The sequence below is a fragment of the Siphateles boraxobius genome, unplaced genomic scaffold (genome assembly GCF_051911475.1).
Source record: "Siphateles boraxobius isolate OS27281-9 unplaced genomic scaffold, OSU_SipBor_1 46, whole genome shotgun sequence".
Lineage (NCBI taxonomy): Eukaryota > Metazoa > Chordata > Actinopteri > Cypriniformes > Leuciscidae > Siphateles > Siphateles boraxobius.
This window is the reverse complement of record NW_027509097.1, coordinates 7,302,014-7,318,305: the sequence shown is the minus strand read 5'-3', so window position 1 is coordinate 7,318,305 and position 16,292 is coordinate 7,302,014. Positions and strand designations below refer to the sequence as shown.

General features: G+C 39.1%; 1 protein-coding gene across 6 annotated transcripts in view; it reads left to right on the top strand.

Moving 5' to 3' along the window:
• The window catches only part of rbfox3a (RNA binding fox-1 homolog 3a), a 441,507-nt gene that overhangs the window by 113,451 nt on the left and 311,764 nt on the right, over window positions 1-16,292 (top strand). For all 6 annotated transcript variants that reach the window (XM_077200542.1, XM_077200545.1, XM_077200544.1 and 3 more), the window contains one exon: window positions 10,735-10,786. The gene's annotated coding sequence lies outside the window, so the exon portion shown is untranslated. The remainder of the gene's footprint in view (window positions 1-10,734; window positions 10,787-16,292) is intronic.

Sequence of the window (16,292 nt, the reverse complement as noted above, 5' to 3'; positions counted from 1 at the left end):
AGAGAGAGAGAGAGAGAGAGAGAGAGAGAGAGAGCCTGTTTGCTGGTGAGTTACATTTGAGCGCTGTGCCCTGCATCTCATCCGTTCTGTCTTATGTCTGAGACATAATCCCGTTTTCAGCAAAAAAAAACATTTAGCTCTTTGGCACCACGTATGTCATTAACCTGCCTGGGGTTGGGCTGCCTCTCCATTCTAATTCACTCTTCTGTTCCATCACCTAAGCTTCAGCGCCACTGTTATATATCAGCCAGACAGAGCCCAATCATCTAGCCGCCTGCTGTCTCTCTGATTATTGTTGACCAGCAAAACACTTGACCTGCAAACGGCAGCACTATGAGAGTAATCTACCCTGACATCTTTGTATCTAATGGCGTAGCAGGATCGATGGCCCGCGCGCACACCCTGTGGGCACGGGAGGCTGATTCCCCCTCTAAAGCGCGTGGCCAGTGCTGGCTGTCTGAGACACTCCGGCACACGGGCACATAACTCATTTAATTAGTCATAGTCAGAGACTCCTCCGGACTCCAGGGATTCAGAGTGTCCACTGCTCAGGTGCTGGCAGGAGAGGATATGAAGTTGACATATGACATATTGACATATGAAGTCATCTTTTGACAGACTGACAGATTGACATATTTACATTTTTGGATTAAATAAATTTCCAGCAAAAAAATATAAAAAAAAAATTATATCATTATTTGTTTTGTTTTAAACTTTCAAACTACATGGAATTACTGTATAGAATTTTATATATATATTTTTTTTTTTATTACACACACACACACACACACACACACACACACACACACACACACACACACACACACACACACACACACACACACACACACACACACACACACACACACACACACACACACACAAACACACACACACAAACACACACACACCTGTAATTAAAAAATGGGGGTGGGGGGGCTGCCATTGTCGTTTTGTATGGTTTGGCGGACTATGTGACATCAGACCTCGTAACTGGGAGTACACGGGTGGGAAGTCACGGGTTTGACTGCCGTTCCAGTGCACTTTCACGGGTATAAGGTTGGAAAAACACGGGTTACAGGTTGCCTGGAACGCGGCATTAGTTAACTATAATGACCCTCTCCCATGTGATTTATTAATTTATTGCAATATTTTATCTTTGTGCAGGCTACCATTGAAATCAGTTTTCATTTTCACATTTGCTCAACTTGACACATTGATGAGAGTTTACCGAAGTAACAAATTCGAGTCATATTTTTCAGTGAAACATTTGACCCAGTTCACAAAAACGATCTGAGTTCACTCAGACTTATCCAGTTCTCAAATTCAACACACAGATTCAATAGAAAAACCAGTACATCATTCAAAATATATCCTTTCGTTTTCCACACAAGAAAGAAAGATTTTGAACTTAGATTCAGTTTTGGGTAAACTATTCCTGTAAGCAGTTGCATTGATACAAAGCAATTGATGGATTTCAGAAAGGTGCTCAAAATAAGCTGAGAAGCGTTTATTCAAGCTGCAGACAGCAGGGCCACAGTTTGGAAGAAGAAAAAAGTTCAATGTATTGATGCGAGGCACAGAAGAAGCTTCCCAGGAAAAAGTGATGCGTCAGCTGCAGGTTTGATGTCCAGGCTCTTGCCCAAGGGGAGGCAGGTTGGCACCCAGAGATATTGACATGGGGACAGATCATTAGCCCTCTCTCCACCCTGCCTCAGTCCTGCGTCTCTGTTAAAGGTGCCAGTGTGCTGTTAAGGTGCCAGAAGCTTCGCCTGTTAGGCATAACAGGTAGGAAGACCATGATTCCTGGTTGTTCCGCCCATTAATCTGCCATTGTGAGCATGACAAGAAGTGCAATTATTTCTTAATATGACACTGCGTTTAATGGGATGGTGGAGTTTAGAATTTCTTATGTGTTGCTGTTTCTCCGTAGGCACATGAAATATGATTACACGTTAGCGAAAATGAGATATTGCATAGAAATACAGGAGTTTATTGATTTAGAGTAGGCAGTCTCGCCTCAAGATGGAAACAAATAGCTGCGATTTTGGTGGTGTGATGATAATTGCAGCTTGAGGTGGAGATAAAGTTTCCCAGACAGGCCAACTGAAACCGTCTTAGCTGGATTTCTCCCAAGAACAGAAATTATGTGATGATAACTTGAAGAAGAAAAAAAAAAAAAAAAAGAATAACGCTGCCTTGTAGGGAGCTGTTAGTGCAGCAGTATTTCTGTAAAGGGGTGTTTCTGAAGCTATGGGCACTTTTATATCCCAAGAGTTGATTTCTGGTTTAAAATAGCAGATTTTAACAGATTTCTTTTCTGTTATATGTAGGTCATATGAATATATGTCTGGAAACTTGATTTGTTTTAGCAACTTTTCAAATTCCTTTAAGCAGATTTTATTATTTTATCCTTGTCCCAACATTTTCAGTCTTAAATCATTTTAAAGCTCATAATAATGTAAAGAAATGTTGAAATAATCATAAAACATTTTATATTATATTATATTATATATATATATATATATATATATATATATATATATATATATAATGAATTATATAATTATAATTATATTATATTATATTATATTATGTAATATTATATTATATTATATTATATTATATTATATTATATACATTTGATCAAATTCTAAATATATATATTTTTTAATTCCGGTAACATTTTTTATCAAATTAGTTGAAAACTGTAATAATATATCTATAGTGTGCATATTTAGGATAGAAAAGACATAATAAATAAGAACGTCTTTGTAAATGTCATTTCCACCTCAGAATATTGTCAAAACACAATTAAAAAATTGATTTGATGAGTGACATTTGTGACAACAACGACAGAATCCTCCTATGATGCATGTATTTCCACTGTTGAATACGGCAGTGTAAGTGAATAAATTAAATACATTTGTGTGCACATAGTTGGGTGGAAAAACAACCAGAGAATGTTTTGGACAAAATTTTGATTCAATTAAATGGCAATAAAAGTGTGTACATCTACATATGATTTGCCTGAATTGAAGAAGAGCTTCATATAGCTGAGTGTTTGAGCGGCGGGTGCCTTGTCCTTCAGCTCAACCTTTGGAATCTGCTCTTCATTCTGGGTCTTTTCTCCATTGGCTCATTAGAGTGAGCCATAGTCCTCTAGCACCGGGAATGGGACATCTGTCACTTTACATTTAAACTGAAGATCCTCACCGCACACTCACCTAAGAGACAAACAATCCATCCTTATTTACCCAACACAATTGCAATTGGATTGGATTTTGGCTATGGAGGTGAGCGCTTTTCAATTTGAATCAAAACCTTAAATAGTGTTTTTATTCTCTACCACTGCAGGTTTGGAAGACATGAATAGAGCTCGGGCTGGCTAAACATGAGTGACCTTGCTTATATTGAAATAACGGGTGATACGAGGAATTCAGTTAAACTAATTGTCCTCTGTGGGGTCACGATGAATTTGAAAGAGCTCATCTAAGCAAATGTTCTCCTCTGAGCTGGATATGAACTTTTGCTATATCCTCACTAGCTGTAAACAGACTTTTACAAAAGCTGTAGTGTTTTCGGAATATAAATGCGATTGTGGATAACTCCAGTGACCCGAGCGCATGGGATCTTGTGCCATGGGCATGATGCATAACCGGCCACATCATCTTTCATGAACACATATCCAGCTCGCCGCTTTAGCATGTCAGACCATCAGGGAGTAGAGTAGACGCATGGACAAACCATAAATTGACGTGCTTCGGTATTGACGTGTTTTCCCCAAATGTCAGCTTATGGTGTAGAGGTCATCGTGTATCCTCTTAAAATGCAAAGCTTGCTGTTAAATAAAGATGAATGACGTAAGGTGGCCTTGCGGATTGATCCAAGTTGCCGACCCCATATGTGTAGGCCAGCCCAGGGGGTCCGTACCCCTCAAAACCTTCCTCTAATCCTGCCTGGCACTGCCTGATAAGTACATTCCTTTACCTATGGTCCAATGTGAATGCTTGCATATTCTTTGGTTCTCTCTGTTTTAGCTGTTGTTTTGGAAGGGTAAGACCGGAGGGATGGATTGTCCTAATGCCAGAGCGAGCCAAAAGGAATGAAAGCAAATAAACACCCAATGACAAGAAAAGTAAATTCTAATTTGAATAAGAGTTCCATCACATATGGCCGTCTGTGACTTTTTTTAAACTTCTAAGTAGTGTGGGAGCACAAACGGCATTTGCTAATCTTGTCAGAGTGATATTTGAACAAATCAGGTGTGGCATAGCTGGAATTGGCTTTTTTAATCACTTTAAGGCTTGAGAATGCAGAGCTGGCAAGCTGATTGATAGTGATAAGTTTGATAGTGCTTATACAATGTGCTAAAAATAATCTGAGAAACTTGACTACATTGTCACAGGTTTAACGCATTTTGATTGGTCTGATTTGGAACTGGTAAAATTTATTTTTTATTTTTTGCATTACTGTATTGACATTTTTGGATCAAAATGTGTTTAGCTGTCACACAAAAAATGTCCCAGTGAAAAAAAAAATCCTAAAGGCCTTATTTTCTTTTTCTTTTGGATTATGGTTGAAATGCATCTTGGACTTGTTTTTGACTTGATTTCATTCACATTTTTAGAATTCTGGTATGTGTAAACCGCCATTGTGTATTCACACATACTGTTGAAAAAACATGCCTCTCTATGCCTACTGATGTTTCAGGCCTGTGAGAAAAAAGTCTTTATGGCCGTAAGCCCTTCTTGCTCTCCTCTCTGGATAAAAAGAAGAGTTGAACAGCATGTGTCAATTTAACATTGTCTTATATTTATATTTATACCTCTGATTCTTTTCTCACTGACCTTGTTTGCTCTCAGCACATGATATTTTCCCACAAATGTATATCTCTTAAATATATCTTTCTGTATCAATAGATACTTTATCAACAGTAGATATTAAATTTCACATGTTTTGTCATGTGCCTGTGTCTTTAGCACGTGGTTTTCTTCTATATTTTTTTCTGCATGACATAAGTCTAGAATCAGCCTTTGGCGCAAACACAGAATACGATCGTACGTTCGAGATATTGAATGATGTTTCATATTAAAAATTAAATATGCATGATGGTTAAGCCGAATTGGCGCTCACGATTATTCACAAAAATAATAATACATTTCATTTCGTTGGTATTGTGTTTTCATATTTTGTATGATGCTTCCCAGGGAAGACAGGTCTGATATGTTGTACAATAACAAGATTATTGCTAAAACGAGGCTGGAAAGAGTCAAAGTTCACATCTCGAGTACCACAGGCTACACCAGTGACTCTGTATCCACCAGCAAAGAGAGTCATGTTTCTTGCTCTAAGGTTGCCATGGAAACTATACTGGCAAAACAGCACCAAATGAGTAATGTCCCCATATGCTTTTTGTGCTATTGAAGGAAAAAAAATTTTTTTTAATTGCCCAGAATTAAGGAGAGGAGGGAGAAAATGTGCTAGTTCTGCTCTCCATAAGCTCATTATTTATTTATTTCGATTTTATTATTTTTCTCGATAAATCCTTGTGTGATGAAAGACCATCTGTCATGTCCTAGCTGTCTTTTCCTTTTCAGTTTGCTTGACTTTTCAATTCTGATTTCATGGAGCGCCTGGACTCGCGGTAATGAGACTGTCTTAATTAATAAGAACGCACCCACCTAGCTCATCTCAGAGCAATGGGAAAGACGCCCCCCTCTATTAAGCAGGACGTACATGCTGCCCCTGACCAAATTACAGTCATTTCATTTGCTCTCCTCATCACTTATGTAAAGATTCCCACCCCGAGTGGAGGTGTTGGGACGGTGTGGGCGTAAGAATAGCTGCCGAGGGAGATAAAACAAGAAAACAACACTGACAAGCAAATAAAACCAGACAAAGGGCTTTGACAAAAGCTTATGAATTTATGTTTGGTAAAAGAGGTGGTTCTATTTTGGATGGCGTGTGTGTTTATTTTGCACATGTGGGAGAGATTTATAATGCAGTTTAGCTGAGCGCTGCACGCACAAAGGCGCATTCTTTGATTTTTGATTTCACACCCACGTACGTGCAAACACACACACAACGTAAGATTCGGTGGGAAAGCCGGTGGAAGGGGCAGCTCTTTTTTAGAGGGGGTGGAAGGGTGGAACTGTGGCCGGAGCAAGTGATTCTAAGGAAGCTGATGAATGGTGCCACTGATGGGTCATTTGTCCCGGTGATAGAGTTAGCCACTGCCCTTTGGGAGGAAGAATAAAATAAAGAAAGCTGGAGAGGAGCGTGACGGATCGGCCAACGGTAACAGAATAAGTGGCTGCCTCACACATGGCTACCAGATCCGACCTTCCTCTAATTGGACATTCTCGGGGAGCAAGAGGGCAGAGAGTGTGTCTCACATAACACAGAGACAGGCTGGACATGGTGACAGAGAAATAGGCATTGGGTTTACACTGGGAGGGATGCACATCAAAGATTTCACATCAAAGAATATAAAGGGATTAGACTTTCTGAACTGTTGTTTGGGCCTCCAAAAAGTGTAGTGCAGAAATCAAGCATTTTATTCTGGGGGCATGTCAATTTCATGTGTTCATTTGGTGTGTTAAATTAATATTCTAATACAAAATTACAGTGGTGGTCCTGTGAGGTTTACATTGGGTTTACATATATACAGGGCTTGACATTAACCTTTTTGCTCACCAGCCACTGTAGCTAGTGGTTTTCCAAAGTTACTAGCCACTAAGCATTTTCACTAGCCACAATTTTGACATTGATACTATAGGGAAAAACTGCCATATAGATATTTTTAATATTATCTTATAATTTTGATAACCAGTAGTATATTAGGCTGCTCTCTGTTTAAGACCTAAGGCACGGACCCATTATACTGTTTTGTATAGCCAATATACTTGTCTTTATGTGCGCGCACTTGGGGAGTGAATGAGTAAAATTATGCTCAATACACGCAATCCCTCGAAATTCAAGCTCTGTAACACCAACAATATCCATCAGCTGTAAATGAAACGAGTGAGTAAAAGGACGCAAATTTGTGTGTCATTCGCTGTCGGAGAGATTAGAGAGCGAGAACCTGCAGCTGGTATTGTGGAGGGCAGGCTATCTTACGGAAGAGTTTCAGTTATTTCAGTTTAGCTATGTATCGAGAAATCTATATTTTTGACAACACTAGATTGCACCTAGTTTATTATTTCAGATGCCTTTTTAAAACACTACAATTGGAAAATGTATATTATAAAATTCAACCCGCCAAAATGGCTAGTCGGAGTGACTGCGTTACACGCCACAGCTGAAATCCACCCACATTTGGCGGGTGATAATGTCAAGCTCTGCATATACATTTTTGTTTTACAAGAACATTCTATTAGTCCACTAGACATTCTATTAAATATAAGTAACTTGTCAAATTCATGTGAACTACCTGGCATTATATAGTAACAGTAGACTGTCTGCTTGATAGTGCTTTTTATCGCCACACAATTGCATAGGTGCAATTATCAAAGCATTTTCACAATTTGTGCATTCTTCATGAATCCCATATGATGCATTTCACAGCAAATAAATCAAGCATGCATCATGTTAATGCACTGAGGTGTCAAACTATAATGCGGGTCAAAAGTGTTTTGGAATTGTTTCTAATAGCAAATCATCACCTCAGCATGTGCATGTCAAAACTAAGTAAGACTGGCAAGCCTGCAAAGTTCAACGTGCTTTAAATAGCAGCACTTTGGAATCCCTCTGATGCGGCAAAAATATATATACGTTGAAATAATGCAAATGGATGATTTAATATGAGCGATTCGCGGACGGCTTACTCCGCATGAAATCCCCCACATGCAAGCAAAACAATGAGAACGCGAAACAATGATGACGCTGCATAACCACAGAGCGCACGTGCCAAAGCTGCTGTGGATTTTATTTAAAATTGTAAAAAAATAAATTTTATTTGATTTCATTAAAAACATTCGGTTAATTAAGCTTGACTATGCATTCACTTAGACCATTATCAAGCAGCTCTTAGTTGTTGTATGAACAGAACGGTTCAGGAGTCGCACGTGCTAGTAAATATGTCCGTCACTCCCAAACGTTTGTGTGTGAGCGTAGCAAGTGTGTGACATCCTCTGCATCCTCTGTATTTTTTCTTCTACTTTTTTTCTTCTGCAAACATTTTCCAAGCCAATCTCCCTGTGACTTTCCCCTCTCTCCACCCGGGTGGAAGGAGGAGGGGGGGTGTTATCCAGGCTGCCAGCCCAGAGCACCCTTTTTGAAGCTGCTCTGAAGAGCATGGTCTAGGTAATCTCTGCTCGGCTGAAAGCCGTTTACAGAGAGAAGCAGACAGAGGAAGAGGTTATACTGGGGAGAGAGGATGCAATGGAGAGTGACGGAGAGAGAGAGAGAGAGGGAGAGAATGAAAGAAAGAAAGAGAGGCAGGGGATATGAAAGGAGCGAGAACAGAGCCCAGGCAGAGGATGATAAGGCCTGGGGGATTTCGTTGCTGTTTTGGGGTCAGATTAGGAATGGGGTCTTGCTTTTGTCACTCGAGGAGAGAAGGAGAGAGAGAGACGCACACATCTGAGAAGCAGATAGAACAGTGTTGCATTGTGGATTCCTGAAATGAGGAGGCAAAGTTTTTTTTTTCTTTTTTTAGTCGGATGTAAATTCATGTTCCAGTTCCCTTTGATCTTTACACAGATTTTATGGTTTTAGGCATAGGGATCAGCATTTACCAATTGACAACAAATATTATGTTTAATGTGTTTGTTAACATGCATTTTTAATGTTAATTATAATATACAGCATAAAAGCATATTTTTTGTTTGTCACCACTAACTGTTTTTGGACTTGTTATTTGCACCGTCCGTTCAAATCATTTGTCATCAAATACTGTGTAAACATTACAGTGAGATCTATTTTTAAATTAACAATCTTAATCAGCTTACTCACAGGTCATTATTTTAAGTTCGTTTTGAGCTGGTTGTGACAAAAGTTGTGACGTTGTTAACTTTGTAATTAGTCATATTAACCAGTTTATTCCATTTTATGCTGATCTGTGGACTGCTTGCGGACATGATAGCAGGTTTGTCAGTGACATGGCTTCTCACACGTGACTATTTATTCATTATTTCACTGAGAACACAATGGGAGATATACATCTTCATCTGAAACTTTATTCACTGGTGTCATTGCTAAGTTGCGGTTGTGAATTTAACAAGCAAAAAAGGTACATTGTCAATAATATAGAGATGAATGAAGCACAGCTCACACAGATGTCACTTTCAAACCAAGCAGCTTTTTGTGTTGGTCAATGTGGTAATCTTTCGCCTTTCACAAGAAATTCCAGATTGTATGAATTCCTATTGAAATTACTGAATTTTGCCAACAAATATTCTTGATCATATACCTTTTAAGACACCGTTACTTTAGAAAGTAGGTGGCTAATTCAATATTCAATCTCATATTTTGTAATATTCAATCTCATATTTTGTAATATTCATCAGTTTTATATTTATATAGTTGATTATTGCTATTCCGAATCTTGTTTTTTTTTTCAGTGACACTGTCTCTGCAGATAAAACACCCCTGAGAGTGTAGAATGGAAAGAAAGAGAGAATGAGACATTGGGCAGCAACAGAGATACTAAAAGGAGAGAGTTGCTTCACAGTGCAGTGTTGTAATGTTGATCATCAGTTCTCTATCAAAGGCAGTTCAGAGATAAAGTGATCTGATAGAACTGTCGAAACACATACTTGCATATTCAAGACAAACACTAGCCTGTAAAAAAAATTAGCCTGGAATATTTTACCCAAAAAATTTAAATTATGTCATTGTCTCAACCTCATGTTGTTCCGAAACTAACTATACTGTTATTTTTTTCTAAATAACATACAAAACGGACCATAAAAGCACCATGAAAGTGGTTCATATGACGTTCAACCTTCACTAGATGCCATTTGAGGACTGCAGCAGAGGTGTAAAGTCTGATTAAGTTAGAATTGACCTTAATTTTGGTCTGTTCGTCACACTAAACTATTGTACAGCTTCAGAAGACTTGTAATATAGTACACAAATCATATGGATGACTTTTATGGTGCACTTTTTTGGCATTTTGCTGTGGTCACCATGAAACTTGTCGTTGAATGGAAAATATCTTTGTGAAGATTCTTTGAAAAGTTATTTATTGGGTTTCACAAAAATGTTAACAGCATACGCATTTCAAATCACATGAGGGTGAGTTACAGTGCTGCAATTTAAATTTCTGGGTAAATTATTTCATTAAAGCATTTCCGAAAATCATTAAAACTGCAAAAACATGTTGTATTGCCATGCAAATCACAAAGAAGCTCATTATTTGCCTGGTTCTATTGCTACTGTAAACAATTATGCTTAAACTGCAAGGTTAAATAAGGTATCTAGTTCACCCAGTGGTGTCACATGACTGAATAACAGTAAGAAAACTCTCCTGTTCGTTTGTCGAACTTTTAAAAGTACAGCATCTTCCCACGTGTCTTTTATTCTCATCACATGTTCCCCTCCCTCTGCTGCCTCCCCATTTCTCTCCTACCGTTCGGCTTCATCCTCGTTCTCCTCTGTGTTTCAGATTCTTTTTGTGTTTTTCTGTATGTGCCGGCTCTTCGTCACCCCTCCCTTTCTCTTAACTGTGCTTTCACAGCTGACTGTTCTCTCTTTCTCTCTCTCTCTCCCGCTCTTCCACCCGTGCAGGTTCATCGGACAGAGTGACTTGCCACGCTCCGACTGCCCCCTTCTCCCCACAGTGAGTATTGTCATGCTAATTTTACTGATCGGCACCGTGTAGACAATTTCCGTTGTCGTGGTTTGCTTTTTCCGCGTTCTGCCCTTATCTGTTTTGGAGGGGGACAGTCGAATGTGTGATTCATGAGAGGAAAGAAAGGCAAAAATGGAGATGGAATGAGAAGGAGAGAGCAGGATTCATGTGTGATTGTCAGAGTTTTGAGAGTTGAGCTCTGTGAGATTGACACATCTTTGGACTGGGGCTGTTAAAGTTGTGCTGTGTCTATGTGGAAACATTGAACACGGATGAAAAGGTGCTTAAAGAGGCTAAACCTAATTTCATATAAAAGCCATTCATCTTTTAATGTTAGTTGACATGGACAGTCACACCGTTCCTGTTGGCCTGTGTGAGTGTTGCTTTGCATTTGAGTGTATGCAGTTAGAAAGCGCTATAGTTTCTTTTTTCTTGTCAGACAATTTGTCAGTGCTGCATGAATTTAATATTTCTTTGACCTTAAAATGCTTCAGCTCATTTGAATTATATCCTTCAATTTATGTAGGAAAAGTCCAAGATTCTATTACAGAGCAAAGCTTGAGGCGTTCACATTTATACACATGCTGTTTTTTTTTCTTTTTGAAATGTTCACATACTTTAATATTTTTATAATTTAGCATACCTTGAAATTACAAATCCTGCCCCATGACAAAATACCTTTATCTGCTATCTGGTAATTTAGGACAGCACTTTTTAGACAAGGCCTGCAGGTGATAAACACACGAGGTTGTGAATTAATGCCAATTCATTGACAGAGGCTGAAAGCAAAGGAAACACTGTGACTGATTGTTGTAAATATGCATGAAGAATTGAGGTGAAATTCTTTATGCAGGGTGTTTCATATAGTTGTCTTTGCAACATTATAAAATCATGGATTCATTTATCTTTGTAAACAGTAACGTGTTATGAATGCGGAGACGGCTTTACACAAAGGTTCAATTGGTTAACATTAGCTAATGCATTAGGTATCATGGACTAATAATGAACAACATTTTCCCGAGAACGGTGGAATCAGACTAAATTTATCACAAGGCTGTTTCAAATCGAATATCTGCTGTTTGCTGTGAGGTTGACTTTTTTTAATATTGCCAAATGAACCAGATGTACAGCATTAATTTATCTGTTAACGTTAATTTATAAGTATACTATTATTCTTTGTTCATTCATGTTCACAATATCTGATTAATTTACACAACTGTCTGGAATTTTAAACATTCATTAGTATATGTAGAAATTAACACTAATTCAGTATAATAAATGCCATTGCATTAACTAATTTTAACACAGAGAGCCTCTTTGTAAAGTGTTACCTCTTTGCTAAACAGAAATTGAGCTGTTCGAGAAGATATTACGCCTAACATCACAGAACTCAACAAAAGAAAGTTTGACTGGAATTGCTGAGTAAGGATAAGGCTATCTAACCTCAAGCAGACTGCTGTTATTCCTTAGAAAAAGGAAAGTGTTTTGTATCATAATAAAGCTTCAAATAGCACTATTGATTCATGCATACAATAAAAAAATAAAAAAATATATATATGTGTGAGGCTTTTCATTTATCTTTTGCTTTTCTCTGCAGTCTGTGGCAAGTGTGGCAACCTGACATTACTTACTCCTCAACACATTTGTTAGTCATTGCTCAGAGCCGGGCTCTTGCACATGACTTGGATGGCCATTGAAACGTACTTTATTGAAGGGGAAGGGACACACTCTGGTCCAAAGCTCAGGCCCGATGACACAAAGGGAGGAACATGACTGGTTACAGGTTACAGACAAAACATTGTTTCCGGAGGCAGTCCTTCGCTAAAAGATCCCCAAGGCTCGTTGATAGCATCGCAGAGGTTTAATCGTGAAACAAACTAGTAACCTACCCTGGTCATGTGTTTTGCCTGGAGCTTTTCTGAGCACTTTGGAATCAGACAAAATGTATCCAAGCTTTCCGTGTGTAATAAGCACACTGAATCCTAGCTGAGTATCACTGGCTGTTTCAAATCGAATTTCTGCTGTTGGCTGTGAGGTTGCATTTTGTCTTATTGTCAAATAAACCAGATGTACAGTTAGTTGAGTTGCAGCATTTTGACGCCTTTGATCTCCTCTAAGAGTTTTTTTCTTTTTTTCTTGACAAAGACAAAAACAAAATTTTATACTTGCCTTTGCACTACTCTTTATTTACACTATGCTTGAGAGAGGACAGGAAATGTTGCAAGTGAATTCAAACTCAAGTCACTGACAAACAACATGTATGCATTTTTTTAGTTTGGCTTTGATGTGATACAAGCTCTGTTACCTCGGTATCGATACCTCAGGCAACAAATAAACAGCCTCGGGCTACTGATGAAACGTATCGTTTTTATACAGAACAACTGTAATGCATGCAAACCTCAAGGAGCTTTGACAATAGATGCAGATTTTCTTGCTATAGTTTTCAATGTGATCAGAACAAATGGTTGATTTTCTCTCACAGGTACATGCAATAGCCTATCCGTGTGTATTCTGCCATATGTGTGAGCAGTCTGAGCACATGCCTCACTGAAATCTTTAGAGAGGGAATCCATGCACCAGTAGCACCCCTTCAGCGTCTCGAAATCCCTCATGTTGTGACATTTCTGCTGTGAGACAGTGTAAAGTTCTCTTTTTGAGGCTCTGTCACAGTTTTTGCCCTGTGTAATGTAGTTTTGATACAGAGACTAGATCAAATACTCTGTGATCTTTCACGCTTAAATTATTTAAGGTCCCAAGATTTTTAAATTTAATATCATGCACATCGATATCTAGCCTCTCTTTCTGGGGATTAGACTCGCTCCTCAATAAGATATGATGTGGGTCTCATTTTTACATTGTGTCATGTTGCCGTTTTTCTGCTCATTTGGAATGTGACTACTTGTTTCTTTTCCTTTATTTATTAGGCCTGATGGCTTACCTTTGAAACAGATCGATGCTGTCAGTCATTATAAATGAGAACCACTCCACCAATTATAGATGATTAAGTTAGCCTCCGCCAATCAGAATGCTCAAATCCCAGGTGTTTGCGAACGGCTTGTCTGCCGGTGCAGAATTTGACTGAATACCTGAAAAGAATTACAAGGGTGGCGTTACTCATCACGCCGACCGAAAAATGAACCATTGCAAGCGTGACAATTGTAGTTTGTCAGATGCACAGCAGAACATATGGAAGTTTCATAAAGTAACATGAAATAAATCTGCAAGACAACATGTCTGTTCCATTTCATTAGATTTATAAATTTGTATGACATTCTCAACATATGTGATGGGATACATAATAGATTGGGCCTTCGCAGCACAACATAACACAAAACATTTAACCCGGACAGTTTTTGCTCTTTGCTCATTATGATTAAATCGACAGTTAATTTATGTAATATATGAAACTTTTCACAGAGGGCCTATGTCCTTTTACAAAGTTTTGTTTTTGTTTTTGGGGTCTACTAGAATAGGTTTTAATGCTTGAATATGAAGGAAAAAAAACATTTTTTTTCAGTACTTCTCTTACCAGTCTATCAGTAACGCTCTGTTTAGTTCCTGTCTCTATGAAGCCCCTCCTTATGAAAAGTGCTATGTGCTCTGATTGGTTCGCTGGACCAGTGTGTTGTGATTGGTCAACCACTTCGAGCATGTTTGAGAAATGGCACGCCCGCCATTAACCGCAAGTTTCAACACACTACTAACTAGCTCAACCAGGCCTCGCCCCTTTTTTTTGCCTATCCCTTGGCTGGAAATTATTTAAATGAGGAATATTGTGACAAGTTCATAACTGGAAGAAAACGTAAGATTTCAATCGAGGTGTTTCAGGGAGTTCAGAAGCAGTGCGCACTGATATAGAGAATAACATAACATAACAAGAAAGTTGAAAATGTAAAAAAAGCATAATACGGTCCTTTTTCAGCACATAGTGCACACACTATTAGTAATGAACTGACAAAATCTTCAATAGTTGTTTTGGCTAGATTTCTGTGGCTACAAATCAAATCAGTAACCACCATAGCAATTTGCATAGACTTTGTCTTCACAAACATGCAAATATGTAACCCAAACATAGCAGTCAATTAGATGATAATATCACTGTTTTGTCATTTGCTCTCTTTTCTTTCATATTATCAAGGAAATCCTCTTACGTGCCATTGTTGCAGTGAAGTTGACACTTGTCAGAGCTAAAACTGAGTGTGTGTGTGTGTGTGTGTGTCTCATTAAATGTGGATGGTGAACTTGCTGCAGATTGCCTGGAGATTGCCGCTCTCTCTGTGTAGCAGAGAAGCCCCCGTCCATAGATGAGGTGCGATTGACATTTCTCACTGGCCCTCCACGGGGTGTCTGTAAAGATCTTGAACCCATTCAGACTTGCTCTGAAATCAAATCACTGCAATCGCCACTGCCACCGGTCTCAATGGTCACATCAATTATTTAGCACCAACTCGAGTGATCCAGAAGGTTGGGGGAATTTGATTTTGCCAATACCTCTGGCTAGCAGGACCTTTGACATTGGTCTGTGCAAAAGAGACGGACAATGATAATGTACCAAAGGTTAATCACCTTATGCTGATTTGTGTGGAAAATGGCCGTTACTGATGCTTGTTTCTAAAGCTGATTCTAATTGCGCCGAAACATTCTCCTTTGTGCATACTCTAGCGCATCCGAAAGAATGTCCTCGATTCCTCCAGTTGGTAATGTTTTGGAGGTAGCTTGGGGTTATCTGAGCTAATTAAAGTTTGATTTGATCAAAGTACAACTTTTTCAGCTTGAATTTTAATTAGGCTATGGGTCACTGGTCCCTGGTCCATTGCAAGGACATCTGCAGACTTTCTAACGTAATCTGAGACTCTTTTAAATTCAATTTAGGGGATTTAATAGACAACGGTGGCTTTCGGACAGTAAGGGGATAACCATCTCGTCTGCTGGCTTCTCGTCGAGACAAAGGGGGCGGCAGTCTCCTGAGACCATCTCCATGGCCCGCTCCGGGCAATGTCGCCACGGCGGCTCTCGCTCCCTTCGGCCCATTACTGCAGACAATTGCTGCTATCAGCGCCACGACAGAGGAAATGTGTTAAAAACCGGCAGCCAGAGTCGCCGGTTTATTTGTCCCTCTGCTATCTGTCACCGGCAGCATATGCAGAGTGCCTTTTCATAACGATAAAAATCTGCGAGCTGACGCGCAGGACAGATATCTGCAAAAAAAAGGATGAATGCGGCGGAAGGAGACCCCTTCTGCTTCTCTGAGATGGGAGTGAATTCCATGGCAGCAGAATCAATTTGCAGCTTGGGGCCCGTTTGTGGGAGTATTGCTTTTTATGTGATATGATCTTTGCTTTACATTTCCGGAGGTCAGTACAGACACAGAAACAAGGTCAAGCGAGACTTGATCGACAGTTTCTCTGTCTGCAGCGGCGAAACAATTACCCACTTGGGGATGGTGGGGATATTAAACCGTTGGGCTTTAAACATCTGAAAGGAATCTCCTATT